Source organism: Fringilla coelebs (genome assembly GCF_963513975.1).
Source record: "Fringilla coelebs genome assembly, chromosome: 5".
Taxonomy (NCBI): domain Eukaryota; kingdom Metazoa; phylum Chordata; class Aves; order Passeriformes; family Fringillidae; genus Fringilla; species Fringilla coelebs.
Window position 1 is genome coordinate 56,839,668 of NC_140033.1, and position 7,415 is coordinate 56,847,082.

A 7,415-nucleotide genomic window follows, 5' to 3' on the forward strand; every position below is an offset into this window, starting at 1 on the left:
GACTTTCAGAGGTGCTGAGTGAAGGAGGAGAGATGTAGCAGCAAAGTGCCTGATTTTACATCCTTTAACAACCCTCTGGCTCTGATCTGCCTCTACAGCAGTAAGAAGTGTCAGTCAGAGGCAGAACTTCACTTCCTCAGCTTCAGAAGACAAACACAGGTTCAGGAATTGAAATTGACTTTCTTATTCATATTACTTGGTATTTCTATTGTTATCTAAACCCAGGATCATCACATTCCAGAGCTCAAAGTGGAGAGATTAGGGATTGCATCCAACCCTAATGTTTGCCACACCACATTTTATACACTTATTAAAGAAGGAATGTCTGTTATACCAGTTGTTGCTGGTCAGCAGAAATATGCCTTTATGATAGAACTGGCTTCTGTTCACTAAGCAAATAAATATCATACATATACATTAGGGGCTATTTAGAAATCAATTCAAATCAATCAAAGTGTTATCTACTCACTTAAAGCCAAATGGTGGCAAAATGCCCAGCACAAAAGGTACACCTCTAGATTTATGTCTCAAAAATAATAAGCATTAATTTTGCATTAAGGTGCATGATACTGGCTGGCTGCACCATTTTTCTGCTGCGCTTCTCTTTCACATTTCATCAAAAAGAATTGAAAAATATCTTGGAGATTTGAATCCATCTTCATCAGATGAGTGACATAGTCACTGCTTGTGCTGTCAGATAATGAGGGCAGACCTGTGCTGCCAGATCCTTCACTGTCATCAGGATAAATCAATTTACAAGTATAAATAAAGGAAATAGACCTACTAACTCTGTAAGATGTTTGCACAAATCATAAATATTTATTTGACCATCTCTCTGATTTTCAGAATAAAAGAAAATCCAGATTACATTTACATAGATTCACTTCATATATTCATATATTCATTTCCCCATGCTAAAATGACGTCTTTCATAGATGTGTGTGACTTCTGCATACACATTTGAAGAAGTCTTGCACACAATTGTTTAATGTTATATTCAGCCATCAACAATTGTTACAAAGTGACATTACTGCAACTAGTAACATCTAATATTTTTATTCCTATCCTAAAACCCACCTATTTTTCCATCAGTCAGACATAGTAGAGAAAAATCCAGATCCTGCCACCCACGCTAAACACACTGCTCCCAATAAATTCAGTGTTATTTCCAATTTTCTAAGGACAAAACACAGGACTGAGCCTAGAGTTACATTCATGCAAGAAAGGAAGAAATCTTTTTTTTAACTAGGTATAAGGATTTGAGGGAAAATGCTGGATACACTTGAAACTGTGAAGAAATATGAGGCTGTATTTTGATATTTATATTTGCTGACTGTATTTTATTTTGTTTTAAGGATAATTTTAGGAATCTGACTGCAATCCAATATTCAGAAATGAACTGCATGTTCTTTCTCTTCCATTAACTTCTCTTTTTATCCCTCAGCCAGCTCCATTTTCTTTCTCTTTGTATAATAATGATAACAGAATGGTACAAGTATAAGAAATAAGGATCTGAAAATGCAGAAAATTGAGGACAATTTTGTGAAAAGCAGCCAGAATTCCACATTTCTAATGCTGGCACTAACTAGCTCAATTTTGCATTTAACCTGTTGGTCTGTGGAAGCATTTTCATTTCTTCAGAAAAGAAACCCCAAACAACAAATTTATACAGTTGTTACTGAGCTGACAGCAAGAGAGAATTTTGCAGAAGTTTGCAGGTTGAAGTGCATCTGAAGAAATTTAGCATTCAGGGAGGTAAATGACATGTTTCTGTTATGAATGGAAGTTTCTGGAGCTGGCTGCATGAAAGCCATTGAGTCAATAAGTTGAATAATAAAAAAAAGAAAACACAGACAACCCCATATTACCTTAATCACACAATTTATTACAGCAACCTTAATCACACAATTTATTACAGCAAGATAACTCTGGAAAAAGAGAGACAGCCAATGTGAAATATTAATCCTGGGCACCTGGATGACATCTAGAAGGTCCTAACATAGATCCATGAATTTAAAGGTTGATGTAGATGATGGTCCAGCAGTTTTTAAAGGTTTTTAGCCTTGTTAATCTGGATTGGATCCTGATTTCTCAATAATGTAAAACAAGGATCAAACCAATCATCATTATTTCAGCTAAGTTACATCATGACATTTGTGATGTGGTTGCATACAAGACATTGCTCCTTAATTACATTCCAAAAATTACAAAGGTGTTGGAGGCCTTATCCAAGACTTTCCGGGCTGAAAATAATCATTCATTAGTGGTGACAGGGAAGACACTCCACTCTGCATCAGTGAACTTTTGGCATTTTCTTGTATACTCTGCAGAAAAAAATGGAATTGCTAATGAAAACAAAAACTGACCTAGGTGGAGCAGTAGTTGGTTTTGGGGTGATTGTCCTCTTATTTCTTATTTAGGTGGAAATTTTGCACTTAACACCCACTCAGAAAGATCTTGCAGTGGCTGTTACCCCACCAATATTTTAACTCTATTTATTTTACTGAAGTTGTCACTGATTTATTCTCTCTGGTGACTAGGGACAGGACCTGAGGGCACAGCTGGAGCTGTGTCAGGGGAGGGTCAGGGTGGATATTAGGAAAAGGTTCTTCCCCCAGAGGGTGCTGGGGCACTGAACAGGCTCCCCAGGGATGGTGGCTGCCAAAGCTCCAAGAGATGCAGAAGGTGAGATTGTTGGGGTGCCTCTTTTGAGGGAAAAACTCAAATGCACAAAATAGCTACTGGACTTGGTGTTTAAATGGATTTATATAGTCTATAAATATAGATTCATTAATGGAAACAGTATCTAATAACCGGACAGAAGGGGTTAATTGGTCGGATTCAACTTAATATTCCTTCCCAATTTCAGACACCTGTTAGAGAAAAAGGGCTGTTAAACCTGCAGATTACAACCATGACCATGTCAACTCATAGAGGAGCTGAGCTGGCCTAAAATCAGCCTGGCTCCTAGACTCATGGAAAGGACCTCTAGCATCATCAAGTCCAACCATCAACCCAGCACCATCACCATGTTTGTCAGTAACCACGTCCTCAAGTGCCACACCCATGTGTTTTGAGCATCCCAGGGATGCTGACTCCACCACCTCCTTTGGCAGTCTATTCCTCTTCTAGTACTTGACAAGCTGTTCCATGAAAAAAAATTTGCCTATTATCTAATCTAAATCACCCCTGCTGCAAATTGAGGCCACTTCCTCTTGTCCTGCCTCTTCTTACCTGGGAGAAGAGCCTGATCCCCACCCAGCCACAACCTCCTTTCATGGGTGTTTAGAGAGCACCAAGGTCACCCTGAGCTTCCTTTTCTCCAGACTAAAAGAGAAAAGGCTTCTCCCTCCTTCTCATGGGACTTGTGCTCTTCACCAGCTTCATTGTCCTTCTTTGGACATGTTCCAACCTCTTTGGACATACTCCAGGCAGCCATTCCCAGGGTAATTCTGTCATGGACAGTGCACAGGCAGACTGTGCCCGTCCTGGTTTGTGTGCTGTGTTAGCCCATCTGTCCGGGCCGGCTGTTGTCTGTCTCTGCCCAGACAAGGGTGAGATGGGTTCGCTCCTATCGGGCTTCAAAGGACGAGGCTGGACTCTCAGGTTTGGTCTTCAAGGTTGTTTATTATTTCTTATCTACAAAGTTTTCTTTCTGCCCAGCCGGGGTCTGACCAGCAAGGCAGCCAAAGGCACTCTGACCGCCCACGGGGCAGTCGTGTCTTTTTATAACAAAAACTACATAAATCTTATTTATCTTTTCTCCCCAATACTTATCATTTTTATTACCAAGTGTACCTTCACCAAGAACCTATCAAAAAATATCTGTGTCACACAGAAAATGGAAGATATGAAGAAGGGAGAAGAACCATGAGGCAGACCCAAATTCCTCCATCTTGTTTCCATAACCTCCCTGTACCAAAATCTTAAAACCTGTGTTTTGCCCTGTAATTATACTATTTCCACACCCTTTAAAACCCCAGTGATTCTCATATCCCCATATACAGGTAGTATGTCTCTTGAAGGGTCAAAGTCAAGCCACCAGGTACTTTTGGCAACATTCCAAGACTCCCGAGCCCCCCACGGGTTCTCTCGGTAGCTTTGGACATCCGGAGCGATGTGCTGAGTTCCTGCACCCATCAGGATCCTGATCACACCTGGGGTCTCTGAGAGCAGCAGGTATTTAGCCCCTGGAGCTGGACAGCCAGCAGCCCACTCCTCATGGCATTCTGCTGCCCAAACCCAGCCATCTTCTCCCTTTGTCCCTGCTTGTTGCAAGAGTTGTGGTGGAAACAAATTCCAAAGAGACTGGGATCCATCGAGTGTTCTGCCCTGTATGTTGTAAATCTTGTCGTGCTTTCTCTTAGGATGAGAGTGTGCACGGAAAATCCAGCTAAGACAAATGATGGCTTTTAAGCCATTTACATTTCAGCACTGTCGCTATGGAACACGAAAGAACACAGGCGCACACCGATGCTCTCAAGGTGAAGAGCAAAAAAAGAAGTTGTTTATTTTCTGACTCCAACATATATAGTTTTCCAAAAGTGACAGTAGATTGGAGGGTGACAATGCCACCTCTCCAATGACACTAGACAAACCAACAGTCCATCAAAGTTCTCCTCCTCCATAAAGAAATGCAAAACAATGTGCTATTTACAGAAAGTGTGTGAGAAAGTTCTTTAAAAGAATGTCAATATCAGAAGGCTTAGAAAATCTTAAAAAATCAGGGCGACACAGCACCTCCCAGAAAGGCATAGAAAAAACAAGGTAGGTTGTTTCATGACTGTTCCCATTTGGAAAAATCTCTTTTCTAAATTAGCAGTGAGACACAGAGTATAACTGACAATAATTAGCTACCAGGAAGGGAATGGCCCATGTGACTTCCTTGTCCTTTCGAATGAAGACTTCAAACATGACTAGATGGAAAATACAGTTCTGTGCAGCAGGCTCTTGATATCTGATCAGGTGCAACTGGATGAAATTACAGTGTGGGTTAGACTTGTGGTTCCATTCCAGGGGCTATGGAGCCATTTGTACCTTTTAGTCTAAACCAAAATGCTATCTCCAATGATGGGAGGAGTTATGAGCTGTGCTCCATCCCAGGAAAGGGGTTGGACAGCTGTACAACATCTGTTTGAAAGCTTCCTTTAGAACCATAAAAAGCTGTTTTGGTTTTTTTTTTCACTCTGTCCAATATTAAGACTAAAATCCTGTGTGGCAGAGAATCCTGATTTGTTCTTGCCTTGTTCTGAGCTACATCACATCTGCCAGAGAGGACAAGTGTGCAGTAGGATTTCTCTTTCCTGTTTAAGACATCTACGCCTGAAGAGTTCATGCAACACAGGAATATATAAAAGAAACCCCAACTCATAAGAAGAGAGAAGAAATATAAACTTTGCAGAATATTACCCAGCCACTGAATGACACAAAGGCAGAGAATTGACAGGAAATTTGTCTTTCACTTATTCAGTCTGGATCTGGCCTGAGTTTTGATTGCTGTTCCCATCATAAATCACAGAAAGCTGTTATAAATACTGGCTAAATAATTTTCCTTTGGACTTTGGAATTAATTTGTCAGTCCAGGAATGACTAACAGTTTTGGTCAAGATCGAGCTGTACTGGTGCTGGCCGGGAAAAAGTCAACTTTCTTCCCGGTGCTTCCAGCTCCTCTCTATCATCTCCTGATTTTCCTGTAGCGTTTTACAGCTCATGTCTAATAACTTGGGACTGAGAGACATTAAAGAACTTTGAAATCAGGAATAATCTTGAGATGTAGCTGTGTCCAGCTAGATGCTGAATTTAAAGGCAGTGTGTGGACCATCAGGATAGCATTTGCTATCAGACCTTTTTGTTGTGTGCAGTGATGGTCCACATGGTGTATGCAGATCTCTGAAAAACACATATATCAAAAGGCTTTTCTTTCTGGAATTTTTCTGGGTCCCCATAGACTACTTCAGCCTATTATTACATATGTGCTTCAAAATATTTCTATCCAGTTACACTAACAAATCAGAAGAAGTTGAAACCATTTCAAGTCACCACTGAAGTTCCTAGACCCATTTGAGGTGCTTGTGCGCCAGCAATTACAGGGTGACTCATTAGTTTTTGTAATTACTTCATGTGGCAATTAGCTGATAAAGATAAGCAGAAAATTAATCAGGCATCCATGGCCTGTCCTCTCTCCCTGGATTCCCAGGAAGGCCCCTAGGCAACCCCACCCTGACAGACGAGGGAGACGGCTTACCTGGCTTAGACCCCTGCATGCACACAGCATCGTTATTTTTTTGGACAAGTGTAGGTTAAAATCTTCATTTGTTTTCCTTTTCTGCCCTCTTGTCCTCCTTCCTCCCCTTCACGTCCTCATTCTGTGTGTGTTCATGCCCCTGAGGTGTGCTCAAGTGCAGCTGCAGGGCAGGAGCTGGGGAGATAGCGGTGAGCTCACAGGTGGCACTGGCCTGCCACCCTCTGCCAGGGCAGGGCTCTGCTGGCAGCAGTGGCACTGTTGTGATTAGCTCCAATCAGCTGTATCAGCTGTGCATGAGGCAGGAAATGTCCACCGGCAATGATTTGTGCTAAGAGGGATGGAGGGAGGTCAGGGAATTTTATCATCTGCCATGCCATCAACACTACCCAGCACACAGGGCTGACTTCCTCCAGGGCATCAGACAGCAGTGCCTGTGGAGTCAGAGACTTCTGAAATCAGAGTTGTTAACTCATAACTCCTGATTAGGGCTGAGATACAGGTTGATGAGGGGAGGCTTCTCTGAGAGCACTCAGATGCTGCAGGGAAGCTCCACCAGGAAGAGAATTACTGTTGGAAGTTGTACAGGGATCCAGTACAGCCGTTCCAGTAAAGCAACCTTGGCTAAGTCACACACCCTGATAGCTGGGACTAGCTCAGAGTACACTAAGGCAGAGTCTTGATGTGTTGTGGGCAGCCCTACTCTCATCCTGTAACTGGGTTTCATTAGAATTACACAGAAGCCCAGGATGAGGTTCCTGAATTCTCAGCATCCAGACACCGAGGTGCCCTAACTTTCCAAACGCTCTGAGCACTCGTGCCGCATCCAACATTTTGCAGGCTGTCTCTATTAAATAGCCATAAACTTTGACAAGACACTTCATTTGTAACATTAAACTAAATAGGGATTTCACTGAAACTCTTAGAGGGAAATTCTATTCCCAGGTGCATCAGGTGAAGTAAAATCTTTTGTCATGCAGGGACATGTGGGCTCATCAGACCTGGTGCAATGATGAACTGGAGGCATTTCAGTTCTTGGCCACATCAGTTTTACCACTCATTTATTACCACAACACTGAAGTATTTCACAGCTTTAGGACATTTCAAAAAAAGGAGGAACCTGATGCTTGAGAGTGCTAGCTAAAACCACTCAGAACCCTGTGGATGTACACCC